Raw genomic sequence first — 16,859 nt, 5'->3', positions numbered from 1 at the left:
CTGAGCCGAACCCACACTGACAGCAACAGCTCCAGAGAAACTCCTAGATATATTTTTACTTTTTTTTCTTTTCTTTTTTTTCTTTTTAATTTTTTCTTTTTTTTTCCTTTAAAATTCCCTATTACTCCCCCATTACTCCTTAACTTTCATTTCCATAGATTTTTACGATTTTTTTAATTAGGGAAAAAAATTTTTTTTTTCTTTTTTCTTTTTTTTTTTCTTTTCTTTTTCTCTTCTATTTTCTATTTTTCTTTTTCTCTTCTTTCTTTTAAAGTCCTCTAGTACTCCTCTACTACTCCTTAATTTTCATTTTCAAAAGACTATAACCTTACAAAAAAAAAAAAAAGAGAAGCCCTATTTTTAAACCGAAGATTATTCTCTCCCAATCTTGACTCTCTGTTTTCTACCTCAGAACACCTCTATTTCCTCCCTTCCCCTTCTCTTCCCAATCCAATTCTGTGAATCTTTGTAGGTGACTGGGCTACGGAGAACACTCTGGGAACAGACAGCTGTGTAGATCTGTCTCTCTCCTCTTGAGTCCCCCTTTTTCTCCTCCTGCTCATCTCTACCTCCCTCCTCCCTCTCCTCTTCTTCATGTAACTCTGTGAACCTCTCTGGGTGTCCCTAACGGGGGAGAATCTTTTCGCCATTAACCTAGAAGTTTTATTATCAGTGCTGTATAGTTGGAGAAGTCCTGAGACTACAGGAAGAATAAAACTGAAATCCAGAGGCAGGAGACTTAAGCCCAAAACCTGAAAACACCAGAAAACTCCTGACTACATGGAACTTTAAGTAATAAGTGACCGTCCAAAAGCCTCCATACCTACACTGAAACCAACCACCACCCAAGAGCCAATAAGTTTTAGAGCAAGACATACCACGCAAATTCTCCAGCAACGCAAGAACATAGCCCTGAACGTCAACATACAGGCTGCCCAAGGTCACACCTAACACATAAACCCATCTCAAAACTCATTACTAGGCACTCCATTGCTCTCCAGAGAGAAGAAATCAAGTTCCACGCACCAGAACACTGACGCAAGCTTCCCTAACCAGGAAACCTTGACAAGCCAATCGTCTAACCCCACCCACTGGGTAAATCCTCCACAATAAAAAGGAACCACAGACCTCCAGAATACAGAAAGCCCACTCCAGACACAGCAATCTAAACAAGATGAAAAGGCAAAGAAATACCCAACAGGTAAAGGAACATGAAAAATGCCCACCAAGTCAAACAAAAGAGGAGGAGATAGGGAATCTACCTGAAAAAGAATTTAGAATAATGATAATAAAAATGATCCAAAATCTTGAAAACAAAATGGAGTTACAGATAAATAGCCTGGAGACAAAGATTGAAAAGATACAAGAAATGTTTAATAAAGACCTAGAAGAAATAAAAAAGTCAATTAAAAATGAATAATGCAATGAATGAGATCAAAAACACTATGGAGGGAACTAAGAGTAGAATAATGGAGGCAGAAGATAGGATAAGTGAGGTAGAAGATAAAATGGTGGAAATAAATGAAGCAGAGAGGAAAAAAGAAAAAAGGATCAAAAGAAATGAGGACAACCTCAGGGACCTCTGGGACACTGTGAAACACCCCAACATTCGAATCATAGGAGTTCCAGAAGAAGAAGACAAAAAGAAAGGCCATGAGAAAATACTCGAGGAGATAATAGCTGAAAACTTCCCTAAAATGGGGAAGGAAATAGCCACCCAAGTCCAAGAAACCCAGAGAGTCCCAAACAGGATAAACCCAAGGTGAAACACCCCAAGACACATATTAATCAAATTAACAAAGATCAAACACAAAGAACAAATATTAAAAGCAGTAAGGGAGAAACAACAAATAACGCACAAAGGGATTCCCATAAGGATAACAGCTGATCTATCAATAGAAACCCTCCAGGCCAGAAGGGAATGGCAGGACATACTGAAATTAATGAAAGAGAATAACCTACAACCTAGATTACTGTATCCAGCAAGGATCTCATTCAGATATGAAGGAGAATTCAAAAGCTTTACAGATAAGCAAAAGCTGAGAGAATTCAGCACCACCAAACCAGCTCTTCAACAAATGCTAAAGGATCTTCTCTAGACAGGAAACACAGAAAGATTGTATAAACGTGAACCCAAAACAACAAAGTAAATGGCAACGGGACCACACCTATCAATAATTACCCTAAATGTAAATGGGTTGAATGACCCAACCAAAAGACAAAGATTGGCTGAATGGATACAAAAACAAGACCCCTATATATGCTGTCTACAAGAGACCCACCTCAAAACAAGAGACACATACAGACTAAAAGTGAAGGGCTGGAAAAAAATATTTCATGCAAATGGAGACCAAAAGAAAGCAGGAGTCGCAATACTCATATCAGATAAAATAGACTTTCAAATAAAGGATGTGAAAAGAGACAAAGAAGGACACTACATAATGATCAAAGGATCAATCCAAGAAGAAGATATAACAATTATAAATATATATGCACCCAACATAGGAGCACTGCAATATGTACGGCAAACACTAATGAGTATGAAAGAGGAAATTAATAGTAACACAATAATAGTGGGAGACTTTAATACCCCACTCACAACTATGGATAGATCAACTAAACAGAAAATTAACAAGGAAACACAAACCTTAAATGACACAATGGACCAGCTAGACCTAATTGATATCTATAGGACATTTCACCCCAAAACAATCAACTTCACCTTTTTCTCAAGTGCACATGGAACCTTCTCCAGAATAGATCACATCCTGGGCCATCAATCTGGTCTTAGAAAATTCAAAAACATTGAAATCATTCCAGTCATCTTTTCTGACCACAGTGCAGTAAGATTAGATCTCAACTACAGGAAAAAAATTGTTAAAACTTCAAACATATGGAGGCTAAATAACACGCTTCTGAATAACCAACAAATCATAGAAGAAATCAAAAAAGAAATCAAAATATGTATAGAAATGAATGAAAATGAAAACACAACAACCCAAAACCTATGGGACACTGTAAAAGCAGTGCTAAGGGGAAGGTTCATAGCATTACAGGCTTACATCAAGAAACAAGAAAAAAGCCAAATAAATAACCTAACTCTACACCTAAAGCAATTAGAGAAGGAAGAAATGAAGAACCCCAGGGTTAGCAGAAGGAAAGAAATCTTAAAAATCAGGGCAAAAATAAATGCAAAAGAAACTAAAGAGACCATAGCAAAAATCAACAAAGCTAAAAGCTGGTTTTTTGAAAAAATAAACAAAATTGACAAACCATTAGCAAGACTCATTAAGAAACAAAGAGAGAAGAACCAAATTAACAAAATTAGAAATGAAAATGGAGAGATCACAACAGACAACACTGAAATACAAAGGATCATAAGAGACTACTACCAGCAGCTCTATGCCAATAAAATGGACAACTTGGATGAAATGGACAAATTCTTAGAAAAGTATACCTTTCCAAAACTGAACCAGGAAGAAATAGAAGATCTTAACAGACCCATCACAAGCAAGGAAATCGAAACTGTCATCAAAAATCTTCCAGCAAACAAAAGCCCAGGACCAGATGGCTTCACAGCTGAATTCTACCAAAAATTTAGAGAAGAGCTAACACCTATCTTACTCAAACTCTTCCAGAAAATTGCAGAGGAAGGTAAACTTCCAAACTCATTCTATGAGGCCACCATCACCCTAATTCCAAAACCAGACAAAGATGCCACAAAAAAAGAAAACTACAGGCCAATATCACTGATGAACATAGATGCAAAAATCCTTAACAAAATTCTAGCAAACAGAATCCAACAACATATTAAAAAAATCATACACCACGACCAAGTGGGCTTTATCCCAGGAATGCAAGGATTCTTTAATATCCGCAAATCAATCAATGTAATACACCACATTAACAAATTGAAAGATAAAAACCATATGATTATCTCAATAGCTGCAGAGAAAGCCTTTGACAAAATTCAACACTCATTTATGATTAAAACTCTCCAGAAAGCAGGAATAGAAGGAACATACCTCAACGTAATAAAAGCTATATATGGCAAACCCACAGCAAGCATCACCCTCAATGGTGAAAAATTGAAAGCATTTCCCCTGAAATCAGGAACAAGACAAGGGTGCCCACTCTCACCACTACTATTCAACATAGTGTTGGAAGTTCTGGCCACAGCAATCAGAGCAGAAAAAGAAGTAAAAGGAATCCAGATAGGAAAAGAAGAAGTGAAACTCTCACTGTTTGCAGATGACATGATCCTCTACATAGAAAACCCTAAAGACTCTACCAGAAAATTACTAGAGCTAATCAATGAATATAGTAAAGTTGCAGGATATAAAATTAACACACAAAAATCCCTTGCATTCCTATACACTAACAATGAAAAAACAGAAAGAGAAATTAAGGAAACAATACCATTCACCATTGCAACAAAAAGAATAAAATACTTAGGAGTATATCTACCTAGAGAAACAAAAGACCTATACATAGAAAACTATAAAACACTGATGAAAGAAATCAAAGAGGACACAAACAGATGGAGAAACATACCGTGTTCATGGATTGGAAGAATCAATATTGTCAAAATGGCTATTCTACCCAAAGCAATCTATAGATTCAATGCAATCCCTATCAAGCTACCAACGGTATTTTTCACAGAACTAGACCAAAGAATTTCACAATTTGTATGGAAATACAAAAAACCTCGAATAGCCAAAGTAATCTTGAGAAAGAAGAATGGAACTGGAGGAATCAACCTGCCTGACTTCAGACTCTACTACAAAGCCACAGTCATCAAGACAGTATGGTACTGGCACAAAGACAGAAATATAGATCAATGGAACAGAATAGAAAGCCCAGAGATAAATCCACAAACCTATGGACACCTTATCTTTGACAAAGGAGGCAAGGATATACAATGGAAAAAAGACAACCTCTTTAACAAGTGGTGCTGGGAAAACTGGTCAACCACTTGTAAAAGAATGAAACTAGAACACTTTCTAACACCATACACAAAAATAAACTCAAAATGGATTAAAGATCTAAATGTAAGACCAGAAACTATAAAACTCCTAGAGGAGAACATAGGCAAAACACTCTCCGACATAAATCACAGCAAGATCCTCTATGACCCACCTCCCAGAATATTGGAAATAAAAGCAAAACTAAACAAATGGGACCTAATGAAACTTAAAAGCTTTTGCACTACAAAGGAAACTATAAGCAAGGTGAAAAGACAGCCCTCAGATTGGGAGAAAATAATAGCAAATGAAGAAACAGACAAAGGATTAATCTCAAAAATATACAAGCAACTCCTGCAGCTCAATTCCAGAAAAATAAATGACCCAATCAAAAAATGGGCCAAAGAACTAAACAGACATTTCTCCAAAGAAGACATACAGATGGCTAACAAACACATGAAAAGATGCTCAACATCACTCATTATCATAGAAATGCAAATCAAAACCACAATGAGGTACCATTACACGCCAGTCAGGATGGCTGCTATCCAAAAGTCTACAAGCAAGAAATGCTGGAGAGGGTGTGGAGAAAAGGGAACCCTCTTACACTGTTGGTGGGAATGCAAACTAGTACAACCGCTATGGAAAACAGTGTGGAGATTTCTTAAAAAACTGGAAATAGAACTGCCATATGACCCAGCAATCCCACTTCTGGGCATACACACTGAGGAAACCAGATCTGAAAGAGACACGTGCACCCCAATGTTCATCGCAGCACTGTTTGTAATAGCCAGGACATGGAAGCAACCTAGATGCCCATCAGCAGATGAATGGATAAGGAAGCTGTGGTACATATACACCATGGAATATTACTCAGCCGTTAAAAAGAATTCATTTGAACCAGTCCTAATGAGATGGATGAAACTGGAGCCCCTTATACAGAGTGAAGTAAGCCAGAAAGATAAAGAACATTACAGCATACTAACACATATATATGGAATTTAGAAAGATGGTAACGATAACCCTATATGCAAAACAGAAAAAGAGACACAGAAATGCAGAACAGACTTTTGAACTCTGTGGGAGAAGGTGAGGGTGGGATGTTTTGAAAGAACAGCATGTATATTATCTATGGTGAAACAGATCACCAGCCCAGGTGGGATGCATGAGACAAGTGCTTGGGCCTGGTGCACTGGGAAGACCCAGAGGAATCGGGTGGAGAGGGAGGTGGGAGGGGGGATCGGGATGGGGAATACGTGTAAATCTATGGCTGATTCATATCAATGTGTGACAAAACCCACTGAAATGTTGTGAAGTAATTAGCCTCCAACTAATAAAAAATAAAAAATAAAAATAAATAAAAAAAAAAGAAGGGATGAAGGAGTTAGGAAGTTATTAAACAATACTTATCTATGGGGTAAAAGTTTAATGGGACTTCCCAGGTGGCACTACTGGTAAAGAACCAACCTGCCAATGCAGGAGACATAAGAGACATGGGTTTGATCCCTGGGTCAGGAAGATACCCTGGAGGAGGGCATGGCAACCAAGAACAAGATATTTATATAGTCTCAAAATACCTCTCCACAAATTAATTATAAAAGAAAAGGTTACTTTACAGTGAAGAAACTATTTAAGACCATGCTATACATTTTTAGGTTTTATACACACACACACACACAAGGGGGCTTCCCTGGTGGCTCAGATGGTAAACAATCCACCTGCAATGCAGGAGACCTGGGTTCAATCCCTGGATCAGGAAGATCCCCTGGAGAAGGGAATGGCAACCCACTCCAGTATTCTTGCCTGGAAAATTCCATGGACAGAGGAGCCTGGCAGGCTACAGTCCATGGGGTCACAAAGAGTTGGACACAACTGAGCAATTAACACTTTCATTTTTCATATATAAATACACACATACATATATATACACACAAATATATATCTAACATATGTATGTAATACTCATATATTTTATACATAATATATATATATTCTAATTTACAATTAAAATATTTTTATAAAACAAGCAGGATAACTTGAAGAAAATAAGAGCTAATACTTTATGTGCCTGAAATGAATTAACAAACCTTATTACAAGTTGTGAAAATTAAAGGAAAAAATTAAAACATATTTAGATTACTTTTTTACATTTTATCTTTATGGTATACACATATTTTCTACCATAATTATATTAATCCCATCATATATAAATTTGATATGTATGTCATTTAGATTGCACTCTATGTTAATTAGAGAGAATAGAAATAAGACTAAAGAGTTTGAGGGATCCAATTTGGGGTCAATATTAGAATTTTTCAATAACAAAATGCTCTGCCTTAACTAGAAAACCAGTAGGGGGGATGCAAAAACAAAGCATAACTCGATAGAGAGTGATCTTTCAAAAATGAAATATATTTAACACCCCCAGCTTAAAGCACTTCAGTGATGCTCCATCACACACATAACCAAGTCCAAGTTTCTACATGGAGTAAAGAACACTTGATTACCACGTGGTCCAGTCTAAATTTCTACCCTCATAATATTCCTCACCACTCTGTCAAAAATTCCCACTGCAGGCACAATAGGTTACCTTCTGTTCTTAGAGCAGGTCACGTTTTCCATCTTGGGACAATGGATATAGAGTGCTGTCACTCTATCCTCACTTGGAATTTAGTTCAGTTTTCTAAACCTTGGCATAACTCTTACTTATCCTTCTAGTCTATCTCACATATCACTTTCTCAAGGAAGCACTTCCTTATCTGCCAAATTGGAATACAATTCCTAAAATACACCCTACTTACAGTGATATATTTCTTATGAAGTTACGTTTTGCAGTGCTTGTATCTATGGGCTCTGGATAAGGCTGCCTTGATTTGAATTTTAGCTTTGCGATTTAACAGCTGTGTAATGTAGTGCAAGTTAGCTTGGCATTTCTGGTCTTAAGCTTCCTCACCTAGAAAACATAATTATTATACTCCTCATAGTCATACTATAATATATAGTATATACTCCTCATATTTTGACCACCTAATGCGAAGAGCCAACTCACCGGAAAAGATCCTGATGCTGGAAAAGATTGAAGGCAGGAAGAGAAGGGGACAACAGAGGATGAGATGGTTGGATGGCAACACCAACTCAAGGGGAATTGGAGCAAACTCTGGGAGGTGGTGACCGACAGGGAAGCCTGGCATGCTGCAGTCCATAGGGTCACAAACAGTCAGACACAACTTAGTGACTGAACAACAACTCTTCATATTATACTTCTCATAAAGAGTACTGAAAGAAATAATACATGTACATGTAATAAGTGATAAATATAGTCCATAAGAGGATGCCATTCTATTTTATGTACATAAAAGTAGATATAAATAACTTTTGGACCCCTGACACTGCTGTGATGAAACAATTTGGCTTAACATGGCAGCTCAGCTAGTAAAGAATCTGCCTGCGATACAGGAGACCCGTTTGATTCCTGGGTCAGGAAGATCCTTGGAGAAGGGATAGGCTACCCATTCCAGTATTCTTGGATTTCCCTAGTGGCTCAGATGGTAAAGAATTTACCTGCAATACGGGAGACCTGAGTTTGATCCCTGGGTTGGGAAGATCCCGTGGAGGAGGGCATGGTAACCCACTCCAGTATTCATTATGGGTTCTCTGGTGGCTCAGACAGTAAAGAATCTGCAAATCTGCCTGCAATGCAGGAGACCTGGGTTCAATCCCTGTGTCAGGAAGATGCCAATCTTAAGTGAAATCTCAATGAAATTTAACATGGTAAGAGAGCTTCCTTGAGATTGAAGATCTCTATTGTTCTTTCTTGGTGGCTCAGATGGTAAAGAATCTGCCTGCAATGCAAGAAACCTGAGTTCAATTTCTGAGTTGGGAAGATTCCCTGAAGAAGGGAATGACAACCCACTCCAGTATTCTTGCCTGGAGAATTCCATGGACAGAGTAGCCTGGTGGGCTACAGTCCATGGGGTTGCAAAGAGCTGGACACATCTGAGCAACTGCACTTTCACTTTGAAACATTCAAAATCGTCTTATAGTTTCTTTAAAGTCAATGTTTTTAATAGAATTTTAGGGTTTTTTAATGTTATTAGAATAGTTCACTAGTATAAAATGAATGCATTGGGTAAAATTACACACAAGGGTGTTTAAATAACAGTTCTTGACAGTCTGGGGTTTAGATAATTCTCTTTTCTAACCAATCAATACTTTATAATGGAATTCAATTGAACTTGGCAGTCTTTGGCTAAATTGTAATAGTGTACCTAGACATTCAGTATAGAAAACAGAAAACACTTTTGTTTTCATTTTTTATTAGTAAAAGAAAATGAGGAATTGTCGAGGATTTTTTTCCCCTTCCTCCACCATTTTTTTTGTATTGATGAACTGTAGAAAGTATTTTTACATTTATGATCTGAAGAAAATTTATAAACCCACATGTGATGCTTTTAAAAAACCTATAAATAGAAGTCCACTTTTCCAGAGCATGGATTTAATACAATGTGGTTCCCTAGGATACATTCTGCATAAAAGTCTTACAATCCCTGGGGCAAACACAGCACCAGTTTTGTAACAGTGAAGAGCAAATCTGACTCCATATGAGATCTGTTTCTTTTACTTTAACCTTTGTATTCTATTGCCTTTGCTGCCAGATAAGAATGCTACCTATATCCTGAAATAGATAGGACAGCCCATTCTCAAGATTCTGACCTTTTATTTTTCCATTCATACAGAGATAAAAAGTTGCAAAATAAAGGATAACATTAGTCATGCTGAAAGTTTACAAGTACAGCATGACCTGACCTGTGGGGGTAGCTGTTAAGAACAAGGGATTCCCCCACCAAGAAGTTTCCCACAACCAACCCTCCTTCACCCTGCTTTTAAAAATGTTTTGCTGAAACCCTTCTGGGTGTTCAAAGTTTTGGGGGACATGAGTCACCAATTCTCCTTGTATGGCCCTGCACTAAACCTTTCTCTATTTCAAACTCCAATATTTCAGTTTGCTTGGCCTCACTATGGATCGAGCACATGAACTTGTGTTTGGTAAGTTTTTTCAAACCAGAAATAGGAAGTTGGAAATGTGTTGTTATTGTTAACAGAAAATATTTAAAGTATCGCAAGTATGCAAGAAAAGATACAGAATCTGAATAGCCACAGTCCAACAGTTATCTTGGCAGCAAGTGTGTAGTACTTGGTTACACTGAAACAAATGCCTTAGGACTGTCTGTCTTTTGCTGAACAAGCCTCAGCTATATACACTCAGAGAGTTGAATATTTATGAGAGAAATTAATAGAAGCAATCACTCAAATGTCATCTCTGAATAGGGAATGGTACTTATCCTGATATTCCTAAAGGACTTTGTTGAAAGATTTAGAAACCTGGGATATTAATACTAGGAACACTATCAATTCATTTAATTTTTCTGGGCATAAAAGAACGGTGCAAAGGTGGACAGAGTGTGGTTTGCCAGATCCTATGAAACCAGATTTTTTCGTCTTTCTCCTTCCCCCACCCAAACATTTGAAAAATGAAAAGATTTAGACTTTCTCTTTAAGTCACCTCACACTGCCCAATTATCACAGAGGTGAAAGTGGAGCATCCAGAGAAAAGCAACTAAGAGCCGAATGATAGAGAAATATAAGACAGCCCAAACTGAGACTTTTGGGGAAGTCAAGGCTTTAGTTAAAAAGTTAGGCCATCATTCTAGAAATCTCATGTTTTCTGAGTTATAAACAATGTAGACACCTTACTTCTGATCATACAGGGCCAGCTTTATCTGATCAACATTCCCTTTGAGAACTAGAAAAACATAAATGAAAAGGAAAATGCATTTGTTTGAAAGTACTGGAAAGTCTCACAAGTCTTTCAAGAGTCAGAGAATAAGACCTCACAGGGAAGAGAAGAACACCGAGATGAGCTTGATATTCTGCATTAACTGTCTCCTCAAGGCCTCTGACTATTTGTAAGTGGTACATGGCAAAGAGACTGAGAAGCCTAGCAGAAACTGATAGCTAAGAGGCTGAGAACATTAGCTGTGCTTTTGGCAGTTCATGGGTATATGGACACAAAACTTGAAGTTCAGGGATACCAAAGCAGCCCAGATTTATTGGGCCAAGATTCCCAAAAGAAGCAAAATGTTTTAAGGTTAGCTCGACACTCTTCATCAATTTTCCCCAGGAGATACGTTTATGCCATATGCAGCACAAGATAAGAGGATAATAAGATGAACAGAAAGTAGAGGCTATAAGGTTGAGAACCCAAGCAGATCTATCTGTAGAGCTGAGGACCCACCAAGAAGGGGTGAGTGGTAATTATTCCTCTAGTTAGAACCATGGAAGGTCATGGAAGCACTATACCATAAGAATAATGCTGAACAAGAAATAGGACAAAGCAAAAGTCATTCTTTTCTGTACTAAGATAACATAAGCCAGAGTCTCAATTTCATTTCTAAAAGTGTCAGATATTCCTTAAGACAGAACTAAATGAGTCAAAAAACAAAAAAAAACCATAGGAACAGATTCACTGGAGATCTCAGATAGTAGTTATTAGACATGTATTTTATATTTTTCATATTCATTCATCCGTTTGTTCAATAAACATTTGCCTTTTTTCCTACCTTTATATAATTGACAAATAGCATTGTGTGAGTATAAAGCACACAGCAGGATGATTTGATATACATGTATATTGTGAAATAATTACCGCAATAACAGTTCTGTCCCTGGGTCAGGAAGAATCCCTGGAGTAGGAAATGGCAACACACTCCACTATTCTTGCCTGGAAAATTCCATGGACAGCAAAGCCTGGCAGGCTACAGTCAATGGGGTTATAAAGAGTCAAACCTGATCAAGCGAATGAGCACAGCAAGGTTAATTAACACATTCATAACCTCAAGTAATTACCATTTTGTGGATATATGCTAAGGACATTTAAGACCTACTCTGTTAGAAAATCTAAAGAATGTAATACAATGTTAACTAGTCACCATGTTGTACAATAGGTTCCCATAATTTATTCATCTTGTAATTTGAAGTTCATACCCTCTGACCAGCAACTCATTTCCCCCAATCCTCAGCCCCTGGCAACCACCAATCTTCTCTCTGTTTCTAATTTAGATTTTTTAGATTCTATATATAAGTAAGATTATACAGTATTTTTCTTTCCCTTTTTGACTTATTTCACTTAGCTTACTGCCCTCCAGATCTATCCATTTTGTCACAAATGGTAGGATTTCCTTTTTATGGCTGAATAATATTTCATTGTATAGATATACCACATTTTCTTTAACCATTCATCCACTGGCATACACTTAGATTGTGTCCACGTCTTGACCCTTGTGAGTAAACTGCAGCGAACACAGTAATGCAGATATCTCTTCAATTAATTATTTCTCTTCCTTTGGGTACATACTCAGAAGTAGGATGCTGAATCATACATCAGTCCTATTTCTTTCATTTTTTGAGGACCCTCCATACCGTTTTCTATAATGGCTATACTAATTTATATTCCCAACAACAGTGCACAAGGGTTCCTTTTTCTCCACATCCTTGGCAACACTTGTTATCTATTCAGACATGCATTTTTAAATGACTTTGATTAATATGTTCAAGAAAATATATGACAAAATGGAGAAAGAGGACTGCGACCTGGGGACCTTTGCTGCAGTGCTTACACCTGGACAAACATCTCCTCCAGAGACAGAATACATAAAGGACTGAAATTAACTGCAAAATATAACCAACAGTAAACTCTAGAATTGAAAAATATAATAACCAAAATTAAACAGATTAGAAACAGAAGAAGATAATAAAACTAGAATGTGGGTCAACAGAAAATATCCTAACTGAAAGAGATTTTTTTAAGAGAGAAATATAGCATAAAATCATCGAAGTCTTGTGGGAAATAGTAAAGATCTAATATATTTAGGGTTATAGAAAGAGAGGACAGCCAGAATGGGACAGAGCAATATAATTTAATATGGAAAGTAGTTAAACAGAAGTTGGAAAATTAGAAAAGTGAACATTATAGTAATATGGAGATAGTAATCACAGGAACTGGGGCTAAGGGAACAAAGATAAGAGGTTGGATCATCAGTAACTGAAAGCCTGCAGGAGATCTCTGTGATCTGGGATTCAGATCCCTAAGGGGGATGCTGTCCATATGTGTTGCCATCTCAGGAGCTCAGAGAAGGGGGTGTTTTATAGAGCTGGGAAGGGGTGCTCTCTTGCTGCTGCTATGTCTGAGAGGGTATGGGGAGCCTAGTTCAGGAGTGCTGAAAAAAGCTGAAACTGGAACCCCAGCTATGTGGTGAGCACAGGGGGTGATGTTAACAGAAACATCAAGTAGTCTGCCTTTGGTGCCACAGCCTAAGAGCAGTGGTATGTCAAAGAAGAAATATACTTTCCATATTCTGCACATCACAAAGCATAAGAGTGGGTTTAGAGACAAGAGTAGTTCAGTAACTACTATGAAGCTCCAGAAAGATCAATACAAAAGAAACCACATCTAGGCATTCGTAATAAAATACTGAAAACCAAAGACACAAAGAACAATTTTAAAACAGCCTGAGGCAAAAGACAAATTGCCTTTAAGCAGTACAGAGACAGGCTGCGACCTGGGGACCTTTGCTACAGTGCTTGCCCCAGGACAAACATCTCCTCCAGAACAGAATACATAAAGGACTGAAATTAACTGCAAGCATGTGCAGCTGGGGCAAATCAAGAGCAACAACATACAAAAAGACCAAAACCCAACTGCTACTTCTGAGGTGTCAGTAGCAAAAACAGGGTATGACCTAGGACCCCTGCAAACAGCACCATCAAGGGAGTGGGCAGACCATCTAAGTCACCCACTGGCCTGAGCCATGTGTCTGCCCCTACCCTCAGCCCATTTAAGGGACTAGGTCACCCCACCATCTCACAGAGCAAGCAAGGGCCCCTGTTACTTGTTTTCACTTCCTCCAGCTGCAGCGAGTCCCAGTAAAGCCTTGCCTGAATTTCTTATCTGACCTCACATCAATTTGTATTGATTAAATAAAGAGTTTAAGAACCCAGGCTGGTAAGGGTACCACCTTTAGACACAGGGCAACTGTGGTCCAGGCCTGAAACTGTGTTTTAGGACTTGTTTGACCTCCTTCCCCGCCTGTTACTCTTAACAGGGTGAGGGTCTTGCAGAGTTAAGTGGATACAGCCAATCACAGCCAGCACACTCTGTATCTCGAGCTCCAAAGATCTGGGCCTCAGAAATCTCTGCCCAAACAACCTCAGGTGCTTCTGGGTCTCAGGGCCCTCTTTCCACAGAAGCGCAGGCACCAGGCCAGAGGAGTGAGCATTGAGCTCCACGGTGTGTGCTGAATTATGCAACCATGTACAGACTCCCTCACTTCATGAAAGACCCAAGGGCCTCCATCTGTACTTTTTATTCGGGAAATAAAGTAAATACGAGCCTGCCTTCCAAGGAGCCAACATTAGACTGAAACTGATTTCCCAACAGAAGTGATGGAAGCCTAGAGACTGTGGGTTAATATTCTGGAAAGCATTAAAGAAAATAAGTGAAACGCGCTCTATAATCAAAATGTACCTCAAAGGGAAAGAAAACATACCTCATAAAGCCCTGGCGAGGAGAGGCGAGAGGAGGCCCAGCCCCGCACGCTGGACGCCTGGTTCCACACCACGCTTTACCGTGTTGTTTGGCACCAACAGACGGATTCGGCTCCTCCAGATCAGGTATCCGGTGGCAAGAAGCGAGAGGACTGTGAAGAAGGCTCGAAGCTTAGAGGAGCCTGCCCCAGGGCCAACGAAAGCACACCTCTCCTCGTGGCCCCGACGCAGCACTCACCCGTGCCTTGGCCTCTGGCCTCCATCCAACCACGCAGGCCGGCTCCGCCCACCTGGCTGCACCATAGCAACCGTGATGAAACGTAAAACTGGTTTCTCCAAGCTGGCTCCTTCGGCCGTGGCGCTAGCATAATGGAGGACAAGCTGATGGAAGTCGTCGAGACCTGGGAGAGTGAGGAGCAGAAGCGGTGCATGGCATCCTGAGAATCATCAAACCCTGCAACCAAGTGCTTATCCGGTCCATCCCCATCCTGCACCATGGCGGCTCCTGGGAGGTCACTGAGGGCTACTGGGTCCAGCAGAGCTTAGCATTGCACGCCCTGCAAAGTAATTATTGGTTAGTGAGAAGATGTGAGTGTAGATGAAGTAAAAGCTTTGGTTTGTCTAATGGCGTATAAATGTGCTGTGTTGATGTGCCACTTGGCGGTGCTAAAGCTGATGTTAAGATCAATCCCAGGAATCATACTGATAATAAAGTGGAAAAGATCACAAGGAGGTTCACCATGGAGCTGGCAAAACAGAGCTTTATTGGTCCTGGCATTGATGTGCCTTCCCCAGTCAGGGTCACAGGTGAGCGAGAAAATGTCCTGGATTGCTGATACCTGTGCCAGCACCCTTGGGCCCTGAGATATTAATGCACATGCCTGCTATTACTGGTAAATCCATCTGTCAGAGTGGCATTTGCAGAGGTATCTCTGCCACTGGTCATGGTGTTTGCCATGGGGTTGAAAATTTCCGCAATGAAGTTTCTTACATGAGCATTTTACAAATGACACCAGGGTTTGGAGATAAAGCATTTTTTCAGGGATTTGGCAATGTGGGCCTATACTCTATAGTATATTTACATCTTGTTGGTGCTAAATGTGTTGATGGTGGTGAAGTCGATGGGAGCATATGAAATTCAGATGGCATGACCCAAAGGAACTAGAAGACTTCAAATTGCAACATGAATCAATTCTGGACTTCCCCAAGGCAAAACCCTTGGAAGGAAGCATCTTGGAAGCAGACTGTGACATACCTGTCCCTGCAGCCAGTGAGAAGCAGTTTAGCAAATCCAGTGCACTGAAAGCAATGAACATTGCTGAAGCTGCCAGTGGCTCAACAACTCCAGAGCCTTAGGATTTTCTGGGGAAGAACAGTATGGTTATTTCTGATCTCTCCTTGAATGCTAAGGGCTTCCCTGGTGACTCAGATAGTAAAGAATCTGCCCACAACGCAGGAGACCAGGGTTCGATCCCTGGGTCGGGAAGATCCCCTAGAGAAGGGAATGGCAACCCACTCCAGTATTCTTGCCTGGAGAATCCCATGGACAGAGAAGCCTGGCAGGCTACAGTTCATGGGGTCACAAGAGTTGGACACAACTGAGCGACTAACACACATGCACACACTTGAATGCGAAGGGAGTGGCTGAGAAGTATAATCATGTCAGCTGTGGCCATTTGACCTTCAAATATGACAGATTCTAACCACCACTTGCTCACGTTTTTTCAAGAGAATTTAGAAAGAAAATTTGGAAGGTGTGGTGGAAATATTCCCATTGTACCCACAGCAGATTCTAAAACAGAGTACCAGGTAATCCAAGAAAGATATTGTGTAGTTTGGTTTAGCTTACACTATGGAATTTTCTGCCAGGCAAATCATGCTCACAGTCACAAAGTATAACCTAGGATTGGCTGCCTATGTCTGTGCCATTGAGAAAGTCTTTGGGGTATACAATGAAGCTGGTTAACTTCTTCACTACCCTATTTATCCATAACTTCTGTAAAACTATCATAAGTTCTATAACCACAGATATCTTTTTCTGTTACGGACATCATTCTCAACAAGTCAACCCAAATCAGCCCTTTAAGAAAGAAATTAAGGTTTAGAATATCATAGACAGGTTGAAGAGTGTGAAAGTATTACAGAAATTAACTGTGCCAGGGGGCTGTTTGGGATATTATACCTTTAAATAAAAAGACTCTTCTGATCTAGTCATGCTCCCTTGCTCCATAGCTTGTTCTCAATATGTTAGTTACCTGCTGTTTGACCTCAATAATCAGTTGCTTGCAATAT

General features: G+C 39.3%; 1 pseudogene; it reads left to right on the top strand.

The window, feature by feature from the left end:
- Positions 1–11,026: 11,026 nt before the first annotated feature.
- Positions 11,027–16,533, top strand: LOC122678650 (annotated as a pseudogene).
- The last annotated feature ends 326 nt before the right edge of the window (positions 16,534–16,859 follow it).

This window comes from Cervus elaphus, chromosome 3, assembly GCF_910594005.1.
Source record: "Cervus elaphus chromosome 3, mCerEla1.1, whole genome shotgun sequence".
NCBI classification, from domain to species: Eukaryota; Metazoa; Chordata; class Mammalia; order Artiodactyla; family Cervidae; genus Cervus; species Cervus elaphus.
Note: the sequence above shows the minus strand (reverse complement) of the source record. Positions and strands in the feature narration are given on the sequence as shown.